A 23173-nucleotide genomic window follows, 5' to 3' on the forward strand; every position below is an offset into this window, starting at 1 on the left:
ACTATCCCCTATTTTGTAGACGCTATAACTTTTGCGCAAACCAATCAATAAACACTTACTGCAATTTTTTTACCAAAAATTTGTAGAATACATATCGGAACTAAGGAAACATTTTGTTTTTTTTATATATTTTTGGGGGATATTTATTATAGCAAAAAGTAAAAAAAAATTGTTTTTTTTCAAAATTGTTGCAATTTTTTGTTTATAGCGCAAAAAATAAAAAATGCAGAGGTGATCAAATACCACCAAAAGAAAGCTCTATTTGTGGGGAAAAAAGGATGTAAATTTTGTTTGGCTGCAATGTCGCACTACCGCGCAATTGTCAGTTAAAGTGACGCAGTGCCGAATTGCGAAAAGTGCTCTGGTCAGGAAGGGGGTAAAATCTTCCGGGGGTGAAGTGGTTAAGAAACACCAAGAAATCACTGATCATCCAGTATTCTTACAGTAAGAGGAAGTTCCCAGTGCCGTGTTGTGTAAGAAGTGATGGAAGGCAGACCAGATTCTTACAGAGGAAGAGAAATTCCCCTCCCCCATACTACTGTCCCCCTACTTCCTCCTCTTCCTGCATTAGGACATCGAGGTACAGATCAGCTCTTTCTTCACGCGAACATCTTCCTACTGTAAAAAGAAGTTGGACGCTGCCAGTGCCGTGTTTACAGGTTTTCTCTTTTAATTGTTTTTTATTTTAGCTTAGACCATATAATAAACATACATTCTATGGTTAATTAATAAGTAGAATACATGGAAGCAATAGAAATAATACCATATCTAGGTATATATTGCTTGAAACAAGAGTGCTGATAGATTCCACTAGGCAAGCACCTTATTGCTCATTAGATATTATCTAAACTGCATAACGAACTATACATATAGTATATAGTGAACACTAAAAATATAGAAAATACAACAGTAACAGAGTACCATATTACAGAGAGATACCATTGGGAAACACTGAGAAGGAAGGCTATGCTCTGGTTCTATCTAATCATTTACTGGGTAGCGTAGAGCCCAAGAAATCCTTGGGCCCTTTTATGTGATGTAAAAGTACTAAGAGTGTTGGAATTGTGAAATGTCTTGTGTCTTGACTATAAATTACCTCGGAAATATTATGAGCATTATGTGACTTCCAGCCCGATGTAATAGTTAGACGTTCTGCAATTAGTATGTGAGTGATGAGGCATCTACATTGTGTAGGAATGTTATTGATATTAAGGCTAAGTGATGCTATATAAGGAGTAGGGATGAGCCAAACACCCTCCTGTTCGGTTCGCAGCAAAACATGCAAACAGGCAAAAAATTTGTCAGAACACACAAGCACCTTTAAAGTCTATGGGACACGAACGCGAAAAATCAAAAGTGCTAATTTTAAAGGCTTATATGCAAGATATTGTCATAAAAAGTGTTTGGGGACCCGGGTCTTGCCCCAGGAGACATGTATCAATGCAAGAAAAAAGTTTTAAAAACTGACGTTTTTCCAGGAGCAGTGATTTTTTAATGCTTAAAGTGAATAAAAATTAAATATTTCTTTAAATATTGTACCTGGGGGGTGTCTATAGTATGTCTGTAAAGTGGTGCATTTTTCCCGTGTTTAGAACAGTCCCTGCACAAAATTACATTTCTAAAGGAAAAATTGTCATTTAAAACTGATTGCGGCTGTAATGAATTGTCGGGTCTCGGCAATATAGATAAAAAATCATTTAAAAAAGAGTATGGGATCCCCTCTCAGTCCATTACCAGGCCCTTTGGGTCTGGTAAGAATATTAAGGGGAACCCCGAACCAAAATGTAAAAAAAAAATGGCGTAAGAGTCGTCCAAAATCCATACCAGACCGTAGGGTCTGGTATGGATTTTAAGGGGAACCCTGCAGCAAAATTTAAAAATGACGGACCGTAAAAAAAAAGCCGCAACTGATCCGCCTCCATAGGAGGCTCCCGTTGAGTGATGCGTCTTCTCTGTGACAGTTCTTATATAACTGAGGGCAGGGCCACCGGTGAAGTAACCAGGTGACCCCACCCCCTCTGATGCCACGGGGGCTTCCCCATGGCGTCAGAGGGGGCAGGGCCACCCGGTGATGTAAACGGGTGACCCCGCCCCCTCTAACGCCACAGGGAAGCCATGGGGAAGCCCCTGTGGTGTCAGAGGGGGTGGGGTCACCTGGTTACGTAACTTGGTGGCCCCGTCCTCAGTTATATAAGAAATGTCACAGAGAAGAAGCGTCACTTGGTGGGAGCCTCCCATGGAGGCGGAACGGTTTCAGCTTTTTTTTTTCTTTTTCGGTCTGTTGGGCGGCGTGAACTTACATGGTGGGACATTTTCATTTTTTTATGTTTTAATAAAGGACTTGTCCCAAGCTATCGCTTGTCTTTTTTACCATTTTGACACTTTTTTTTGTGAAATGGTAGGGGTACGATTGGGTACCCCATTACCAATTTACACAGTGGGGAGGCCAGGATCTGGGGGTCCCCTTATTAAAGGGGGCTTCCAGATTCCAATAAGCCCCCCACCCACATACCCCCCACAACCACTGGGCAAGGGTTGTGGGGATGAGGCCCTTGTCCCCATCAACATAGGGACAAGGTGCTTTGGGGGGCTACCCCAAAGCACCCTTCCCATATTGAGGGCATGTGGCCTGGTACAGTTCAGCAGGAGGATGCTCTTTCATCCCCCCTCTTTTCCTGTGGCCTGCCAGGTTGTGTGCTCGGAAAAGGGTCTGGTTTGGATTTTGGGGGGACCCCAACGACATTTTTAAAAAAAAATTGGCACAGGGTTCTCCTTAAAATCCATATTCAGGTCTGGTATGAATTTTGGGGGACCCCTACAACATTTTTTTTTTAATTTGGCGCAGGATTCCCCTTAATTTCCATATCAGACCCGAAGGGCCTGGTATGGATTTAAGGGGGACCCCCACGCAATTTTTTTTCAATTTTGGTTCGGGGTTCCCCTTAATATTGGCCTGGTAATGGACTGGGGGGATCCCCTGCTCTTTTTTCAATGAGTTTTATCTATATTGCCGAAACCCGACAATTCATTATAGCCGCGATCAGTTTTAAATGACAATTTTTTTCTTTAGAAATGTCATTTTGCTGTGGTACTGTTCTAAACATGGGAAAACTGTGCAACTGTACAGGCATACTATAGACACCCCCCAGGCACGATATTTAACCACTTCCTGCCCAGCCTATAGTAGAATGATGGCCGGGCAGTGGTTCAGTTATCCTGACTGGGCATCATAGAAACGTCCAGCAGGGGGGGCATGGCCTGGCAAGAAATGGAGTAAAATGTGGGTAGAGTGAGCTCCCTGCACTCAACCTCCTGATAGAGATCCTGCCGCTGGAATCTGGAACAGAAAATGCTCCACAGTCATCCCCTGCACTCCGGGAGCACAGAGGAATATGTCTCCTCCGAAACGGGTGACCAGGACAGCTGACAAGTTGGCACAATATCGCCGCCAGGACAAAGACATGCAGCAGGAAGATGGCGCCGACACGTGTTCGGGACCCGAGCTCCAGGCATCAGACATGGCTAAAGTGCTAGACGCTATTGCGGCTCTGCAAGGCACCCTGACTGCCAAAATAGATTAATAAAGATTGATATATCTCTTATGCGGCAAGACTTCTCCAAGTTAAAGGACAGGGTCACGGAGGCTGAAACAAGAATAAGCAACGCAGAAGACATCCTTCACTCCTTGAGGAATACTACAGAGGAGGTACAGAGGCAGATACAGCAACTGCACGCACATCAAGACGACATGGAGAACCGCTTAAGGCGCTGTAATCTCCGGTTTATAGGATTGCCAGAAAAGGAGGAAGGCGCGGATCCAGCTACCTATCTGGAATCTCTCCTGCTCAAAACCTATGGTCCGGAAGCCTTCTCCGTGATGTTTGCTGTGGAGAGGTCACACCGCATCCCAGCGCGGCCCCCACCACCCGGAGCGCCTCCTCGCACATTCATAGCCAAATTTTTAAATTTCCAGGATAGAGACAAAATACTGAGGCTTACTTGTGAGAAAGGGAACATCCAGCTGGGGAACAGCCAGATTGCGGTATTCCCAGATTTTTCAAACGAGGTGCAGAGGAAAAGGTCACAGTTTCAGGAGGTGAAGCGTCGCTTGAGAGCACTCCATCTTAAATATGCAATGCTCTTTCCCGCTAGACTGCACTTAGAAGAAGATGGACGAGCACAATTCTTTGAGGATCCAGCGGCGGTGACAACATGGATGGATCAGAGAGGCCGTCCTGCATAAAATTGGCAAAACCACTTAACTACAGTATGTAAGTACTGAGACTGAGTCAGGATCTAATTCCTATCTGCCTTTGTGTTCTCCTTGCTGGGGGAAAAGCGCCTGTGTGGAGGGGAGAGGACATGGGAGATATAGAAAACTGTTTGTGTATACTAGGGGAAGAAAAGGAAATATCTCAGGATGGCTCATGACTGCCTATTCCCCACGTGGTGATTCCTAGTCCCCTATACATGGCGGGCTAAGCACAGCAAAAACTGCATATTGCATTGGTTGCCTTATTTTACCATCCTGTCCTATGGAGTTAGGAAACCTACAACAGTGATGCTTCATATGATTACTGGAAGGTTTTTATGCAGCACTAAACAGACTTATACTTTGGTTATTAATATTGCACAATGATGTAAAAGAAGTGCAGGGTGCAACCATTGAGGGACCTCTGTGGTGGGTTTGTGCCCCCTCTGATCACCCCGCTCCACAATTGACAGTGGAATTGTCACCCCCCCTATCGAGGATGGTTCAACATGATGCAAAAATGTTACTCATGAAAAGATATGTGCCTCCAGCGGATTGGAACCGCTGGATGATATGCTACATGTTGATAGTTCGGGAATGTACTGTATGCTCACATCAAGTTGGGGAGATGTGCAGCTGGGTGGGATGGGATATGTTGATTGGGTTTGTTTTTTGTGTTATGGGAAAGTCAGCACTGAAGTAGATATTATAAGAACAGACAAGCAACTTGTGCATAATAATGGATTATACAGTAGACGACAGACACAAGAGGGGGAGGTTGGAGGGGTAGTAGACCTCTCTGGCATCACTGGTCCAGCCTCAATGTCATATATAGTCAGGGGGTACTATGACCAACATTACATTTCTAACATGGAACGTGCGTGGCTTGCGTGACAAAGTTAAACGCACCACTGCCCTAGCATTTCTTAAGTCACAAAAAGCTGATATTATCACTTTAGTGGAAACCCACATAACAGGTCACTTACAGGTAGCTTTAAAAAGACCCTGGGTAGGATAGGTATATCATAGCACACACACTAATTAATCTAGGGGGGTATTGTTACTAATTGCCAAAAAAGTTCCCTTTGAGTTAGTGGCATTGGAGTCGGACCAGCAAGGAAGATACTTGTTTCTGCATGCTATCATAGGAGGAAACCCACTACTAGTAATGGCAAGTTATATTCCTCCCCCATTTACGATAAAAGTAGTATTGAAAGGGTTAGCATTTATGGCTGAGAACCCGTTGATCCCGGCAGTATGGATGGGAGATTTTAACCAGACCATGAATCCGACATTAGATAGACCAGGACAAGGCGACCCATCCAGAAATCTTTTACACCAAACCAGACTTAGTAGACTGCTCATGGAGTTTGCTCTGACAGATGTGTGGAGATGGCAAAACCCGACAACAAAAGCATACACGTGTCACTCTGCCAGTTACAACACGATGTCCAGAATTGACTTTGTGTTTGTCTCAAACCTCCTACTATCCAAAATTACTGGATCAGGTATGGCCCCAAGAGCTCTGTCAGATCATTCACCGTGCTGGATCACAGCTTCTCTATTAAGAGCATCACCCACTTCTATTTGGAGACTTAACCCATTCTGGCTCTCAGTTATACTGGACCTTGAAGGGATAGGAAGGGAGTTACAATATGTCTTAAATAATTCGAACACCACAGAACCGGTTACATTGGCCTGGGATAGATTTAAAAATCAGGCCCGCAGGATACTTACAACAAGAATAACTAGATTTAAACATTCTTCTAAATTGCTTTTACAACTGACAGCTGACAAACTGCAGGAACTAGAAAAGGCATTTGCACAGGATCCCAGTAATGATAATCTTCATAAAGTAAAACTGCAAACCAGAGTAGTATCCCAAATGCACATTGAGAAAGCCAAACAACAGGTATTTTTCAGTAAACAAAGGACATTCGAACATGGGGAACCAGCGGGAAAATTACTGGCGTACCTAGTGCATTTAAATGATAAACCCCCAGTTGTGGTATCCTTGGCTACACAGCAAGGGGACCTCATAACTGACCCACCTCAAGTAGCCGCTAGTTTCCAAAACTTTTATAGTGAACTATATAAAACGCAGAGTACACACTCTGCTCAGGACATTAAAAACCACTTACACAGTATTCAATTTCCTAGACTTACCCCAGATCAGGTTAAGATACTGGAAGCTCCCATAACCCAAGAAGATATTTTAGAAGCAATGTCTCAGCTGTCTAAATCTAAAGCCCCTGGCCTGGATGGCCTACCATTAGAATTCTACACTACATTTTCTGAAATTCTTATCCCAAAATTACAACAACTTTACCAAAATATATTTAAAAATGGAACACTCCCCCCCTCTATGCAGGAGGCACAAATAATAGTCTTGCCCAAACCAGGGAAAGATCCCCGATTTCCCGAGTCCTACCGTCCCATATCTCTACTCCAAGTAGACATCAAACTACTGGCTAAAATTCTTGCATCTCGCCTTAACAAAGTTATACTTTCATTAATACACCCTGATCAAACTGGCTTCATGCCCGGGAAAAACACGGCAATGAATATCAGGAGGCTATTTTTAAATCTTCAAGCTCGTCATGATAACCATGGTTCTAGAGTAATAGTGGCCTTGGATACTGCAAAGGCCTTTGACTCGGTGGAATGGCCATTTTTATGGGAATGTTTGCAAGAATTCGTATTTGGGCCAAATTTTATTAAGTGGGTGCAAATATTATATCAATCACCAAAAGCACGAGTCTTCGTAAATGGCTGGCTATCTGGGCAAATACCCCTTGAAAGAGGCACGTGCCAGGGGTGTCCTCTCTCCCCACTACTGTATGCCTTGGCGGCTGAACCATTGGCTTTAGCAATAAGAGCAGCAACAGACATAGTTGGACTACGAGTAGATAATTTAACGGAAAAAATAAGGTTATACGCGGATGACACTATATTGTATCTAGCGGATTGGGGCCCGTCACTTCAGGCAGCACTGGAGATTATTGACAGAATGGGGAAATTCTCAGGACTATGCATAAACTGGGATAAATCCCAGATACTTCCCATAGACGATTTCCCCCCTGCCCACACACAACCGGACTTACCATTAGCCAGGGTAAACATTATTAAATACCTTGGGGTACTAGTTACAAGGGACCTAAAGGTTTATGTTATTAACAATATAGAACAGTTGTTTGCTATGCTAAAAGCCAAAACACAAGCCTGGTCCAAACTGCCCCTGGGGTAATGGGCAGAATAAATATCATAAAAATGATTGTTCTGCCCAAGATCCTATATATAGTATGGCACGCTCCCCTATACATCCCCCTTGGGATCTTCAAAAAAAATGGAATCAATACTGAATACATTTGTTTGGGGACATCAACTACATAAATTGGCCTGGCATATTCTTAAAAATCCCTCAAATTTGGGAGGAACTTCACTTCCAGATCTGCAGGAATACTATATAGCGGCGCAATTATCACATATTTATCATTACCATAAGAATGAAGTGCAACGGTATAACATGTTAGTATCTAGTAGTCCTGGCAGCACTCTAACTTCACCTCTTCAGGCTATCTTTCGGGGAGGACAAATTAGTAAAAGAATTCCACACTACAACAATGGGGTACTTTTACACCATCAAAAAATTGGGGGAATAGCTCTAAAGAAACTTAAAATGGGACATATACACTCCCACATAGGGATGAGCCGAACACCCCCCTGTTCGGTTCGCACCAGAACATGCGAACAGGAAAAAAATTGGTTCGAACACGCGAACGCCGTTAAAGTCTATGGGACACGAACATGAATAATCAAAAGTGCTAATTTTAAAGGCTAATATGCAAGTTATTGTCAATAAAAGTGTTTGGGGACCCGGGTTCTCCCCCAGGGGACATGAATCAATGCAAAAAAAAGTTTTAAAAACGGCCGTTTTTTCAGGAGCAGTGATTTTAATAATGCTTAAAGTCAAACAATAAAAGTGTAATATCCCTTTAAATTTCATACCTGGGGGGTGTCTATAGTATGCCTGTAAAGGGGCGCATGTTTCCCGTGTTTAGAACAGTCTGACAGCAAAATGACATTTTGAAGGAAAAAACACATTTAAAACTACCGCGGCTATTGCATTGCCGACAATACACATAGAAGTTCATTGATAAAAACGGCATGGGAATTCCCCACAGGGCAACCCCGAACCAAAATTAAAAAAAAAAATGATGTGGGAGTCCCCCTAAATTCCATACAAGGCCCTTCAGGTCTGGTATGGATATTAAGGGGAACCCCAGCCAAAATAAAAAAAAAAAATTGACGTGGGGTTCCCCCTAAATTCCATACCAGACCCTTCAGGTCTGGTATGGATTTTAAGGGGAACCCCGCGCCAAAAAAAAAAAACAAAACGGCGTGGGGTCCCCCCAAAAATCCATACCAGACCCTTATCCGAGCACGCAACCTGGCAGGCCGCAGGAAGAGAGGGGGGACGAGAGTGCGGCCCCCCCCTCCTGAACCGTACCAGGCCACATGCCCTCAACATTGGGAGGGTGCTTTGGGGTAGCCCCCCAAAACACCTTGTCCCCATGTTGATGAAGACAAGGGCCTCATCCCCACAACCCTGGCCGGTGGTTGTGGGGGTCTGCGGGTGGGGGGCTTATCGGAATCTGGAAGCCCCCTTTAACAAGGGGACCCCCAGATCCCGGCCCCCCCCCCTGTGTGAAATGGTAAGGGGGTACTTACCCCTACCATTTCACTAAAAAACTGTCAAAAATTTTAAAAATGACAAGAGACAGTTTTTGACAATTCCTTTATTTAAATGCTTCTTCTTTCTTCCTTCATCTTCTTCTTCTTCTGGTTCTTCTGGCTCTTCTGGTTCTTCCTCCGGCGTTCTCATCCAGCATCTTCTCCGCGGCGTCTTCTATCTTCTTCTCCTCGGGCCGCTCCGCACCCATGGCATGAGGGGAGGCTCCCGATCTTCTCTTCATCTTCTTCTCTTCTTCATCTTCTTCTTCATCTTCTTCTTCTTCTTCTTCCTTCTTCTCTTCTTCATGTCTTCTCCGGGCCGCTCCGCAGCCATGCTGTGGCATGGAGGGAGGCTCCCGCTGTGTGACGGCGTCTCTTCGTCTGACGGTTCTTAAATAACGGGGGGCGGGGCCATCCGGTGACCCCGCCCCCTTTGACGCACGGTGACTTGACGGGACTTCCCTGTGACGTGTGTCAGAGGGGGGCGGGGTCACCGGATGGCCCCGCCCCCCGTTATTTAAGAACCGTCAGACGAAGAGACGCCGTCACACAGCGGGAGCCTCCCTCCATGCCACAGCATGGCTGCGGAGCGGCCCGGAGAAGACATGAAGAAGAGAAGAAGGAAGAAGAGATGAAGAAGAAGAAGAAGATGAAGAAGAAGATGAAGAAGAGAAGAAGATGAAGAGAAGAGCGGGAGCCTCCCCCCCCATGCCATGGGTGCGGAGCGGCCCGAGGAGAAGAAGATAGAAGACGCCGCGGAGAAGATGCTGGACGAGAACGCCGGAGGAAGAACCAGAAGAGCCAGAAGAACCAGAAGAAGAAGAAGATGAAGGAAGAAAGAAGAAGCATTTAAATAAAGGAATTGTCAAAAACTGTCTCTTGTCATTTTTAAAATTTTTGACAGTTTTTTAGTGAAATGGTAGGGGTAAGTACCCCCTTACCATTTCACACAGGGGGGGGAGCCGGGATCTGGGGGTCCCCTTGTTAAAGGGGGCTTCCAGATTCCGATAAGCCCCCCGCCCGCAGACCCCCACAACCACCGGCCAGGGTTGTGGGGATGAGGCCCTTGTCTTCATCAACATGGGGACAAGGTGTTTTGGGGGGCTACCCCAAAGCACCCTCCCAATGTTGAGGGCATGTGGCCTGGTACGGTTCAGGAGGGGGGGGGGCGCACTCTCGTCCCCCCCTCTTTTCCTGCGGCCTGCCAGGTTGTGTGCTCGGATAAGGGTCTGGTATGGATTTTTGGGGGGACCCCACGCCGTTTTTTTTTTTTTTTTTTTTGGCGCGGGGTTCCCCTTAAAATCCATACCAGACCTGAAGGGTCTGGTATGGAATTTAGGGGGAACCCCACGTCAATTTTTTTTTTTAATTTTGGCTGGGGTTCCCCTTAATATCCATACCAGACCTGAAGGGCCTTGTATGGAATTTAGGGGGACCCCCACATCATTTTTTTTTTTTTTATTTTGGTTCGGGGTTGCCCTGTGGGGAATTCCCATGCCGTTTTTATCAATGAACTTCTATGTGTATTGTCGGCAATGCAATAGCCGCGGGTAGTTTTAAATGAGTTTTTTCCTTCCAAATGTCATTTTGCTGTCAGACTGTTCTAAACACGGGAAACATGCGCCCCTTTACAGGCATACTATAGACACCCCCCAGGTACGAAATTTAAAGGGATATTACACTTTTATTGTTTGACTTTAAGCATTAATAAAATCACTGCTCCTGAAAAAACGTCCGTTTTTAAAACTTTTTTTTGCATTGATCCATGTCCCCTGGGGCAGGACCCGGGTCCCCAAACACTTTTTATGACAATAACTTGCATATAAGCCTTTAAAATTAGCACTTTTGATTTCTCCCATAGACTTTTAAAGGGTGTTCCGCGGCATTCGAATTTGCCGCGAACACCCCAAATTGTTCGCTGTTCGGCGAACTTGCGAACAGCCAATGTTCGAGTAGAACATGAGTTTGACTCGAACTCGAAGCTCATCCCTACTCCCACATCCCCTTGTGGCTTAATAATCATCTGGCAGAGCTCAAACAAATACCAGACCCTGCTATATGGGCTAATTATGGGATAATTTACCTGCATCAAGTAATAACTAACTCTCGACCTAAAACATTCCAATCTCTCAAAGAAGAATATTCCATTCCCTACCAATTAATGTTTAGGTATTTACAGCTCCGGCATGCATTACGCTCTCAATTTAGGTAACTTAGCTGTAATCTGGAATGCCCCCAAATTCTGGATATAATCATGGGTTCCGAATCACAAAAATTGATATCCAACCTGTACTATTCCATTAGACTACCTAGAATAACGGCAGTAGTACAAAAGGCCAAAGCAAGATGGGAAAGAGATATGGGAGCTATTAGCGACTCAGACTGGGATGAAATACTAGAAAATGTTAAAACAATGTCACCCAAACTTTCTGATAGATTAACACAGCTATATATAGTTCATCAAGCCTACCTGACACCCAATAAATTGGCCAAGTTCCAACCTACATACAGGTCGTCATGCCCTCTCTGTGCTGATGAGTCAGGCCAATTTTATCACTTAATCTGGGAATGCCCTATCCTCCTGGCATACTGGATCCAAGTGATCAAGTTCCTGCATGACCAAATGGGATCTCCAGTGGTTCTAGACGCAAAATTATGTATTCTGGGCCTCTTTCCAGATACAGAAATTGACAAATATCAAGCCACATTTATCTCCGAAGTTCTCTTTATGGCAAGAAAAGTGATTGCTAAAACGTGGCTGCAAAATACAACTCCCACCTTATCAAGCTGGAAAAGGGATGTTAATAATTCTCTCCCATACAAACAACTGATATATAAGCACAGAGGTTGTATTCAAAAGTACTCAAGGATATGGGATAGGTGGTTGGGGGATGGGGAGACTTGTGTATAGAGATACGAGATTATTGTCAATAGTATCTGGTACCCCAATTTGCATATGTATGGTATTTGGATGCGGAACAGGTGGAGATGTGGGTTGAGAGGGAAAAACAACAAAGACAAAAGTGATTACCTTATTGATATATGTATTTAATAAGTTAGCAAGCCAGCACTACAATATACTACTGATTGCAAATGTACTGCCTGTAATTGTACTTAAAGCATTTGTACTTGTCACATACTTGTAATTCATTGTCTGTCTTAACTTAATAAAGTTTGTTTTCCCAATTAAAAAAAAAAAAGAAACGTCCAGCAGGGTAACAGCCGCCACATGCCTGTGGGGGCACGCATCGCGGCGATCGATGGTGCGGTGTGTTAGTCACCGCTACACTGATCTTTGTAAAGAGCCTCCAACGGAGGCTCTTTACCACATGATCAGCCGTGTTCAATCACGGCTGATCACGATGTAAACAGGAAGAGCCATTGATCGGCTTTTCCTCACTTGCGTCTGACAGACGCGAGTAGAGGAGAGCCGATCGGCAGCTCTCCTGATGGGGGGTTTGCACTGATTGTTTAACAGCACAGTCCCCCCTCGGATGCCCACACTGGACCACCAGAGAAGCCACCAGGACCACCAGGGAAGCCCCTAACATGTGGATGGTCAGGTACATCCCCCATGGCCATCCACATGTTCCAACTTATGGCCAACATATGCCAATCAGTGCCCATAAATGCCACCCACCAGTGTAATCAGTGCCACCCATCAGTGTCCCTCAGTGTCACCTATCAGTGCCCAGCCATGCCCATCAGTGCCCACCTATCAGTGACCATCAGTGCCCATCCATGCCACCTATCAGTGCCACCCATAAGTACCCATCAGTGCCACCCATAAGTACCCATCAGTGCCACCTATGAGTGGCCATCAGTGCCACATACCAGTGCCACCTATCAGTGCCCATCAGTGCCACCTATCAGAGCCCATCATCAGTGCCCATCAGTGCCACCTCATCAGTGCCACCTCATTGGTGCTACCTTATCGGTGCCGCCTTATCAGTGCCTCTCACTGCAGCCATGTCAGTGCCCATCATTGAAGAAGAAAACATACTTATTTACAAAAAATTTTATAAGAAACAAAGAAAAACTTTTTTTTTCAAAATTTTCAAAAAATAAAAATCGCACACGTGATCAAATACCACCAAAAGAAACTCTATTTGTGGGAACAAAATGATAAAAAATTTGTTTGGGTACAGTGTTGTTTGACTGCGCAATTGTCATTCAATTTGCTACAGCGCTGAAAGCTGAAAATTGGCTTGGGCAGGAAGGTGTATAAGTGCCTGGTATTGAAGTGGTTAAAGGAATATTTCATTTTTATTGTTTTACTTTAAAAAAATCACTGCTCCCGAAAAAACGGCCGTTTAAAAAAAAAATTGTATATATAAATGTCCCCTGGGGCAGGACCCGGGTCCCCAAACACTTTTTATAACAATAACTTGCATATAAGCCTTTAAAATGAGCACTTCTGATTTTTCATGTTAGTGTCTCATAGACTTTAACGGTCTTCCGGCGGCTTTCTAATTTGCCACGAACACCGCATATTGTTCACTGTTCGGCGAACAGGCGAACACCCGCTGTTCGACTCGAACATCGGCTCATCCCTAGTGTGCACCTGAGGATGGGTCAAACCAAGCCTTTATTTGGTCCAGTAAGGCTGCATAATAGTAATTGTGAATATCTGGGAAACCTACTCCCCCTATATATCTGTAAAGGATAGTTTAGCCATCCTACCTCTCCATAAAAATTGTCTAGTTTTTTTGGTTGAGATAAAGAAGGCCTCTGGTAGACATACTGGAATTGTTGTAAAAATAAATAAGTTCAGGCAAAAATATCATTTTTAATGCCGCCATTTTCCTACCCATGTAAGTTTGTGTGTGGATATGTCATAATTCTTGACATCTGAAGGACCTAACCCACAGTCCCATAACCCCACCCGTTATACATAAACTCTAACCCTTCCAAACCCCCACAAATGACGTGACAAGATTTGGAGTAAATGGCCTTCACGCCTTTTTTATTAACAATTACCATAAAATGAAATACATAACCATTACTTTCTTTCAATAACCATTACTAACTTTCTAGGTACTTTTTTGGGGTCTTCAAGGGAAACAACACACCACTGGTCACTGTGACCAACTTCTTTAAACTTTAGGTCTCCAGTCGCCAGCCCCCTGACTCAGAGACGGTACCCAACCTTCGCAGTGACCTACCTTTTACCACTTCCTGGTTAACCCCTCGTTAACCGGAAGGTACCAGAGAACCCCATACCATATATGGGTACCAACCATGTTATATGCATATAACATCCATCTTCTCCTCCTCCAAAGACCCACCACTGCTGGGCTGTCCTGACAGCCCCCCTCTCAATTACCCAAACTCTTAAAAAACTCGGGAGGGTGGGTGGGAATCTTCTCCGCCGATCACGAGTGATGTCACTCCCCTTCTTCTCCTTACTGAACCAAAGCGTATCCCTGCTCCCGGTCCCTCCCCTTTTCTTAAAGGGGGCAATTTTTTATTTTTTAACAGCATGACTGTGATGTCCCCATTAGTCATGCCATCCCTGCGCTCATCCTCTCCTTTTCTTCTACTCCGGGACTCTCTTGACATCTGAAGGACCTAACCCACAGTCCCATAACCCCACCCGTTATACATAAACTCTAACCCTTGCAAACCCCCACAAATGTTGGCCTTTTTATTAACAATTACCATAAAATTAAATAAATAACATTTTTAAGTAACCATTGATAAAATTTCTATGTACTTTTTTGGGGGTCTTCGAGGGAAACAACACACCACTGGTCACTGCAACCAACTTCTTTAAACTTTAGGTCTCTAGTCGCCAGCCCCCTGACTCAGAGATGGTACCCAACCTTCGCAGTGACCTACCTTTTACCACTTCCTGGTTAACCCCTCATTAACCAGAAGGTACCAGAGAACCCCATACCATAGATGGGTACCAACCATGTTATATACATATAACATCCATCTTCTCCTCCTCCAAAGACCCACCACTGCCACAGAACAAGAGGGGTATTACCTTACCCTTGCATACACCTCCACACCCTCAGTCCTTGCTGTATGCCTTCCTGTAAATCTAGTGCCCACAGATCGGTTGCCACGTCATTAAGGTGCACCCCATCACTCCTTAGATACCTCCATGTATCCACCTCCAGCTCTCTATGATGTATGGCCACACCCCCATTCCTAATCACAAACCTGCTCACTTCCTTGTTTACTTTTTCTCGGGCCCTGTCCACCTTTTTAGCTGACCAAGCTCACCGCCAAGACATCCTGCCCACCATATCTGACCAAACAATGACTATCCCAGGAAAAGCTGAACATAAATGTAAAAAATCCCATTTTATGTCCCGTATGAGATCCCTCAAAGACCTGGCTCCCATGTCGTTCCCCTCCACATGTAGCACCAAAAACATCTGGTGCCCTGTCCAAACTGTCCAAACGGGAGAACCTGTGCACTTCCACAGCATGCCTGGTACCCCGATCCATCTGACCTGAGCTTCCTGTCTGGGGATGCACAACTACCTACCGTCCAGCCGAACATCAGCTCGTCTGGCCCCCCAGTAAATGTAGGAGTGACCCAGGATCCAAACTAGGCCCACCTCTCCACCTGTGAGCAAGAAAAATGACAACACAAAACAGTAAACTCCCCCATAAATACTCAGTACAGTAAAAGCCCGAAAAACCATGTGAGACATAATTCTGTATCAAATGTGGTCGAATATACAGCTTAAATCTGTCCAAGTCCAACCTACCAATACGCTTAACTGCTTCCTGACTAAGACCAGCCCTGGAAGCCTCTGTGGCTGCCCCTATTTGGAAAGAATGGGAAGCGTAACTTTTTGGGTCGTAGCCAGCCGCTGTCAAACATTTTCGAAATATGGCTAAGAACTGACTGGAACCTTGACAAGGACAACCCATCACTATTAGGGATGAGCTTTGTGTTCGAGTCGAACCCATGTTCGACTCGAACATCGGCTGTTCGATCATTCACCGAATTGTGAACAATATGGTCCGTTCGCGCCAAATTCGTGTGGTGCATCACGGCCCATAATTCACTGCGGCATCGCAGTGCATTGCTGGCTGATGATTGGCCAAGCATGCACTATGACCCGCATGCTTGGCCAATCACAGCGCTGTCTGTAGAGAGAGCTGAAATTGGCAAAAGCCAGGGTGGCTTTGGCCAATTATGGCTCAGAGGGTTTAGTACACGCCCCACACTATATAAGGCCACCTGCACGGCGGCCCTGTGTAGTGTGTTCCGGCATTGAGAGACAGAGAAACAGTGTCATTTGATTTAAGTTAGATAGATTAGTCAGTCAGTCAGTCAGTTAGCTGCACGTACAGTGTATCGTGTATATATATGCATCCCAGGTGTTGTGTATATATATATATATATATATATATATATATATATAGTATACACTGTATTCAGTTTAGCTAGATCCGTTCCTGTTATTATCTTCCTACTGACAGGCAGGTAGGTGTTGTTACAGTACAGCTACCTGAAGAAAATTACTGGTGTTCTTCTGATCCTATTAGTACCACAGTCAGGCAGCTACACTATTTACAGTTAGTGTAGTGCGTCCTCTGCACAGTGTTCAGCGAAAGCTACAAGTTAGTGTAGTGCGACCTCTGCACAGTGTTCAGCTAAAGCTACAAGTTAGTGTAGTGCGTCCTCTGAACAGTGTTCAGCTAAAGCTGCAAGTTAGTGTAGTGCATCCTCCTCACAGTGTTCAGCTAAAGCTACAAGTTAGTGTAGTGTGACCTCTGCACAGTGTTCAGCTAAAGCTACAATTAGTGTAGTGCGACCTCTGCACAGTGTTCAGCTAAAGCTACAAGTTAGTGTAGTGCGTCCTCCTCACAGTGTTCAGCTAAAATGTATTGTGTCCCTCGCGCTATGTAGAGTAAAGGAATGTATAAACATCCAACAATAACATAAATAAATATATATATAAATATATATATAAGTGAATGAAAAATGTGCAGAGTGTCAATAAAGTAAGAAGTGATGATGTCTCTAAAGACTGCAGCAAAATCAAAAGTGTTCACATTACACTCACCAAAATTAAAACTATAAAGGACTTTGCGCTTAAAATCTATCACATATGCATAAATGTTGACATAAATGTGGCTCAGTGCGTGCAACTAACACAGCTGTGCAAACCGTGAAAAAAATGAAGACTATGCATATATTCACATTGAAAAGAAAATGTGCAAACAATAAAGTTCAAAACAGTGAAGAAATTAATCCAAATGTGATTAAAATGTGCTATAAAGCATACTCTCTTCATGGATAAAAGTTCATAGTGTTGTGTAACTGTGGCTGGGATCAAAGGTGTGGGAAGATGATGGTAGTGGTCCTTTTATGGAGGAATCCAGAGAAACGGGCTCTCTAAACTCTCACCTTAAAAGAAGCAAATATAAGCATCCAATATTTGTGTTGATGGATCCTGTGTATTGTGGCTTCTCAGTGATCCAGGTGAGGCTTCTCTGATGGTTGGATTGAAATCTCAGTATACCAGTACCTATCATATAGAGGGGGGAAGGGGGTTGCCCACCTGGGCTCCACCAATCCGGTGGAATAAACAGGGAAGGGAGAGAGAGAGGCCTCCAATAGTGTAGTATTTTAAGTTAAGATACTATTTATTCAAAAATACAAGTGGTCTCTTACATTTCAAAAGTTTAAAAACAGCATAAAAGCATAAACAAGCTGAGGAGTGGCGTCTGAGGCGCCTCCTTACTGACTTCCGGTTACGTCTGCTCTCTGCCACGCCCTACGCGGTACATCACCACGTCACCGACCAGATGAAGTCACGAGCTACATCTCACTGCAGGCCATTAGTATGTCTGGAAGGCCAACAAGGAGAGGCAGACAGTCACAAGCCAATAAAAGAGGGCAAGCAGGCTCTGTGTCTAGAGGCAACAGTGCTGGTCGTGGAGACGGTGCATCCTCATCAGCACGTGGCCGTGGGACACGCTTGGCTTTTTTTTGGCAGCTGGCCGTGTTGAGCCGCAACATGGAAAAAACTTGGTCGAGTGGATGACCAAGCCGTCCTCATCCTCCTCATCCTCTCTAACCCATGCTCAGGGTACTTTGTCTGGCAAAGCAGCTGCCAACGCGGCCTCTTCCCTCGGCTCAATGGCATCAGTGACTACTTCCCTAGCCCCACCATGTCCTCCTGAGGATTCCCTCGAACTGTTTGAACACAGTGTTGGGTACATGCTCCAGGAGGATGCCCAGCGTTTAGAAGGCTCTGATGATGATGCTGAGCTAGATGAAGGCAGTAACGTGAGCACGGACAGAGGGGGTGCCCAAGAAGGACATCAATCTGGTAGTCATGCTCCCCCTGCTGCAGCATACTGCCAGGTTTGCTCCAGTGATGAGGAGGGAGGGAATGATGAGGTCACTGACTCAACGTGGGTGCCTGATAGGAGAGGGGAGGAGGAGGCACATCACCAATAAGGCAGGATGCCCTCCAGGGGCCAGCCTAAGGGCAGCACAGTGACTGCATCACACCGCAAAGCTCTGCATGTGCAGGGCGCTGCTGTCTCTGCGCGTTATTCCAAAAGTTCTTTGGTGTGGGCCTTTTTTGAGACGAGTGCATCAGATCTCACTGCTGCTATTTGCAACATATGTCTCAAGCGTATCTCGCATGGCCAAAACATCTCCCGCTTGCGCACCACATGCTTGACCAGACATATGTTGACCTGCCATGCAGTTTATTGGCAAGCGTACCTAAAAGACCCATACCAAAGAACAAAGAGGACCTCTCCTTGCTCCTCATCAGCTGAGATCTTCAACCCCACTATACCTTCAGTCCTCTCTGAGACCTGCATTGAGAGGAATAAAGGTGTAGAATTAGGTGTGTCACAGCCAAGTACTTGTGGGCAATCTGCTTTCGGCACACCAACGTCAGATTGTACCAGGAAAATTTCCCTGCCCCAGCTGCTGCACCGCAGAATTAAGTTCGCTCCCAGCCATCCACATGCCTAGCGGTTGAATGCTAGCTCAGCAAAATTGCTAGCACTTCAACTGCTACCTTTTCAGTTGGTAGACTCTGCCCTCTTCCGTGAGTTTGTGGAATGTGCGGTTTCTCAGTGGCAGGTACCCAAACGCCACTTTTTCTCACGAAAGGGGATTCCGTCTCTCTACCGGCATGTGGAAGGCAATGGCCATGCCTCGCTGGACAGGGCGGTCAGCGGTAAGGTGCATATTACTGCTGACTCATGGTCTAGCAGGCATTGACAGGGACGTTACCTATGTTTCACGGTGCATTGGGTGACTCTGCTGGCAGTTGGGAAGGATGTAGGACAAGGTGCAGTAGTGTTGGAGGTTGTTCCGCCACCACGCCTCCAAAATGCCCTCCTCCACCCCCTCCTCTTCTTCTTCCTCCATGGCCTCTTCCTGTGCTTTGTCCTCGGAACCAGCGGTGCTCCATAGGTGCTCAAGGGGCTACGCAAGTACGCAGGCCAAAAGATGCCATACGGTGCTTGAGCTGGTGTGCTTGGGGGACAGGAGCCACACTGGGGCAGAGGTTCTGTCAGCTCTGCAGGGGCCACGCCAACTTAAGGCAGGAATGGTGGTTTGCAACAATGGCACAAACCTCCTCTCCACCCTCCGACAGGGACAAATGACCCATGTGCCCTGTTTGGCTCACGTCCTTAACTTGGTGGTGCAGTGGTTCTTGGGCAGGTACCTGGGCTTACAGGATGTCCTGAGGCAGGCCAGGAAAGTCTGTGTGCATTTCCACTGGTCATATAATGCCAGTGCTCGGCTGGCAGACCTCCAAAAGGAATTTAACCTGCCCAAGAACCGCCTAATCTCTGACATGCCCACCAGGTGGAACTCAACGTTGGCCATGCTGCAGCAGCTGCACATGCAGTAGAGGGCCATCAATAAGTACCTGTGCGACTATGGCACCACGACAGGGTCAGGGGAGCTTGTTTTTTTTCCCCACGCCAGTAGGCCATGATCAGGGAGGCACCTTGTCCACCTGTTGGAGCACACACTGCGTTTAATAATGGACAGGGCACTTGAGGCAGAACAGAGGCAGGAAGAGGAGGACTTCCTTAGCTCTCAAGGCCCCCTTTATCCAGACAGTGTTCCTGCATGCCCACCGATCACAGAGGAAAAGAATGAGGAGGAGGATTGTGTCAGTATGGAGGTGGAGCCTGGCACTCAGCATCAGCAGCAGTCTTTAAGGGATCATTTACAGTCCCAAGAAATACATGGACTTGTACGTGGCTGGGAGGACGTGGCTGCGGATCATGTCGTCCTTAGTGACCCAGAGGACTCCGGACCGAATGCCTCAGCAAACCTACGCTGCATGGCCTCCCTGATCCTGCAAAGCTTGCATAAGAAACTTTGTATTCATGGTATCAAGGAGAAGGAACAATACTGGCTGGCAACCCTCCTTGATCCACGTTACAAGGGTAAGGTTGTGGACCTTATCTTGTCGTCGCAGAGGGAGCAGAGGATGAAACATCTTTGGGAGGCCTTGCAGAAAGGTCTGTGCAACGCGTTCCCAGAGACTGGGAGGTTACAAACTCCTGTTTCTGGACAGCGTGTTGCTGAGGCTTTGGTCAGTCAAAGAAGGAGCGGTGGAGAAGGTGGCCGTCTGACCGATGCGTTCAGACAATTTTTTAGTCCGCAGCCCCAAGGTATGATCGGTTCCAGCAACCATCGCCAGTGTCTGTTTTACATGGTGCAGGAATACCTAGGGGCAAGATCGGACACCTTTCCCACCGAAAATCCTCTGGGTTACTGGGTCTTGAGGATGGATCACTGGCCAGAGCTTGCACAGTATGCAATTGAGCTACTGGCATGTCCTGCATCCAGCGTTCTTTCGGAATGTACATTCAATGCTGCTGGGTGCTTTGTAACCGATCACAGGGTGTGTCTGTCCACCGTCTCGGGCGATCGACTGACCTTCATAAAAGTTAATCAGTCTTGGATCACCACCAGCTACCAAGCACCTGATCCTGATGTAACCGAATACATTTTTTTGAAATGTCAGATCCCTTCAAAGACTGCCTATGCTGATGCTGAGTGACTATCCTGTTATGCTGAGTAATTATTATCTTCCTCCTCAATGATTATGCTGATAGCTTGTAAGAACATTTTTGGTTTTGGGCGCTGTCACCAGTGCCTAAGGCCTAATTTTTCAGCCCCTGTTTAACAGGGGCGTGTAATTACAATTTTTGATGCAATTCTTTGCAGCAGGGCTAGTTCCTGCGCTCCAACTAGAGTATCTATGAGGGGTTGCAGTGTTGTGGCACCAGCACCAGTGCCTAAGGCCCAATTTTTCAGCCCCTGTTTAACAGGGGCGTGTAATTACAATTTTTGATGCAATTCTTTGCAGCAGGGCTAGTTCATGCGCTCCAACTAGAGTATCTGTGAAGGGTTGCAGTGTTGTGGCACCAGCACCAGTGCCTAAGGCCCAAATTTTCAGCCCCTGTTTAACAGGGGCGTGTAATTACAATTTTTGATGCAATTCTTTGCAGCAGGGCTCGTTCCTGCACTCCAACTAGAGTATCTGTGAGGGGTTGCAGTGTTGTGGCACCAGCACCAGTGCCTAAGGCCCAATTTTTCAGCCCCTGTTCAACAGGGACATGTAATTAGAATTCTTGATCTAATATTTCACAGCAGGGCCCATTTCTTTACAAACGACTCCTAATTGCAAACGGAAGGAGACAACAGGAAGTAAGATGGAATCTACCCCTAGGAATGGAAATTCTCTCCTGTAAGAGTTAATATGGGGAAAAACTTTTCTCCTTTCCACTGATGCTTTATCACCAATCCTTGTTTCACAAAAAAAAAAAAAATTTCAAAAAACATTTGTCATTGAGACAAAAAGTGAGGTGAAATCTTCTAAAGAGGAGCACAGATAGCAAAACAAATGTCACAGGGGTGATAACCCTTCCCAAAGGGCCTGGTAATGGACTGGGGGGTACCCATGCCATTTGTCTCACTGATTTTCATCCATATTGCCAGGACCCGACATTACATTAAAGCCGCAAGCAGTTTTAAATGACTTTTTTTCCTTTAAAAATGACATTTTGTGCAGGGACTGTTCTAAGCACGGGAAACACGTGCCACTTTACAGGCATACTATAGACACCCCCCAGGTACAATATTTAAAGGAATATTTCACTTTTTTTTTTTTTACTTTAAGCATCATTATAATCACTGCTCCCGAAAAAATTTCTGTCTTTAAAAGTTTTTTTTGCATTGATACATGTCCCCTGGGGCAGGACCCGGGTCCCCAAACCCTTTTTAGGACAATACCATGCAAATTAGCCTTTAAAATGAGCACTTTTTATTTCGAATGTTCGAGTCCCATAGACATCAATGGGGTTCTAAAGTTCATGCAAATTTTTGGTCCGTTCGCAGGTTCTGGTGCAAACCGAACCGGGGGTGTTCGGCTCATCCATAATCACTATGTTTTAGAAAAGAACCTGTGAACCCAGGACGCATGTCCCTGAAAGATTCCACCGCCCTTCTCGGGCAAATGTGTGACTCCATAATCCGGAACACTTCAAGTTGCATGCCCTTGCCGGTCTGGTCAGTTTTTGACCGTCTTACCCACATTCTAATCGAATCCTGTAAATAATCTATATCCCCTATCAACAGCCCTCCTTGAACCCGTTTTGAAGGGCTGATTAGCTCGCTTATCCATAACACCCCAAAGAAAGCCAGTGCGAAGGCCTCGCAGAATAGAGCACATTCATACTCTGAGCTGCAAACTTTATTCAAACACGAAAACAAAACTTGTAGCATGTCAAACAAAACTGGGCGCCGCCCATTCCTCTTCTTATGCGCTCTCCTGTACCCCTTTACTGTTTGTTTCACCCAGAAATCCTTCGCATAGTCCCATTGCCCTTGTAATTTGAAAAGAAAGGCCAAACCTGACAACTTGCGATCAATGGCAGCTGCCGAGATACCCCTCTCTAATCCCATATTAATAAAATAGAGGACTGCTTGGGCCACCTCTCGACCCGGGCAATCTCAAGCCTGTGCAAGCATGCCAACCATTCTTGCCATTTCTTAGAGTAGGCATTCCAAGTAGCCATACTCACGGAGCGCTGAATCCACCGTGCTGCGTTTCCAAGGCTATGTTCCAGATCCAGTCGGGACAGGTGACCTCGTGTTGCTCCACGTCTGGTAAAACAAAAATATGTGTAGCGCTATGAGATCAATATAGGGGCACT

At 45.5% G+C, this 23173-nt stretch overlaps 1 protein-coding gene across 1 annotated transcript in view; it reads left to right on the forward strand.

Annotated features, from left to right (window-relative positions):
* Window positions 1-230: 230 nt before the first annotated feature.
* LOC141133848 (NACHT, LRR and PYD domains-containing protein 3-like) overlaps window positions 231-23173 on the forward strand; it is a 272614-nt gene continuing 249671 nt past the window's right edge. Inside the window, exon 1 of the mRNA XM_073623428.1 lies at window positions 231-659. The gene's annotated coding sequence lies outside the window, so the exon portion shown is untranslated. The remainder of the gene's footprint in view (window positions 660-23173) is intronic.

This window comes from Aquarana catesbeiana, linkage group LG03 (assembly GCF_042186555.1).
Source record: "Aquarana catesbeiana isolate 2022-GZ linkage group LG03, ASM4218655v1, whole genome shotgun sequence".
Lineage (NCBI taxonomy): Eukaryota > Metazoa > Chordata > Amphibia > Anura > Ranidae > Aquarana > Aquarana catesbeiana.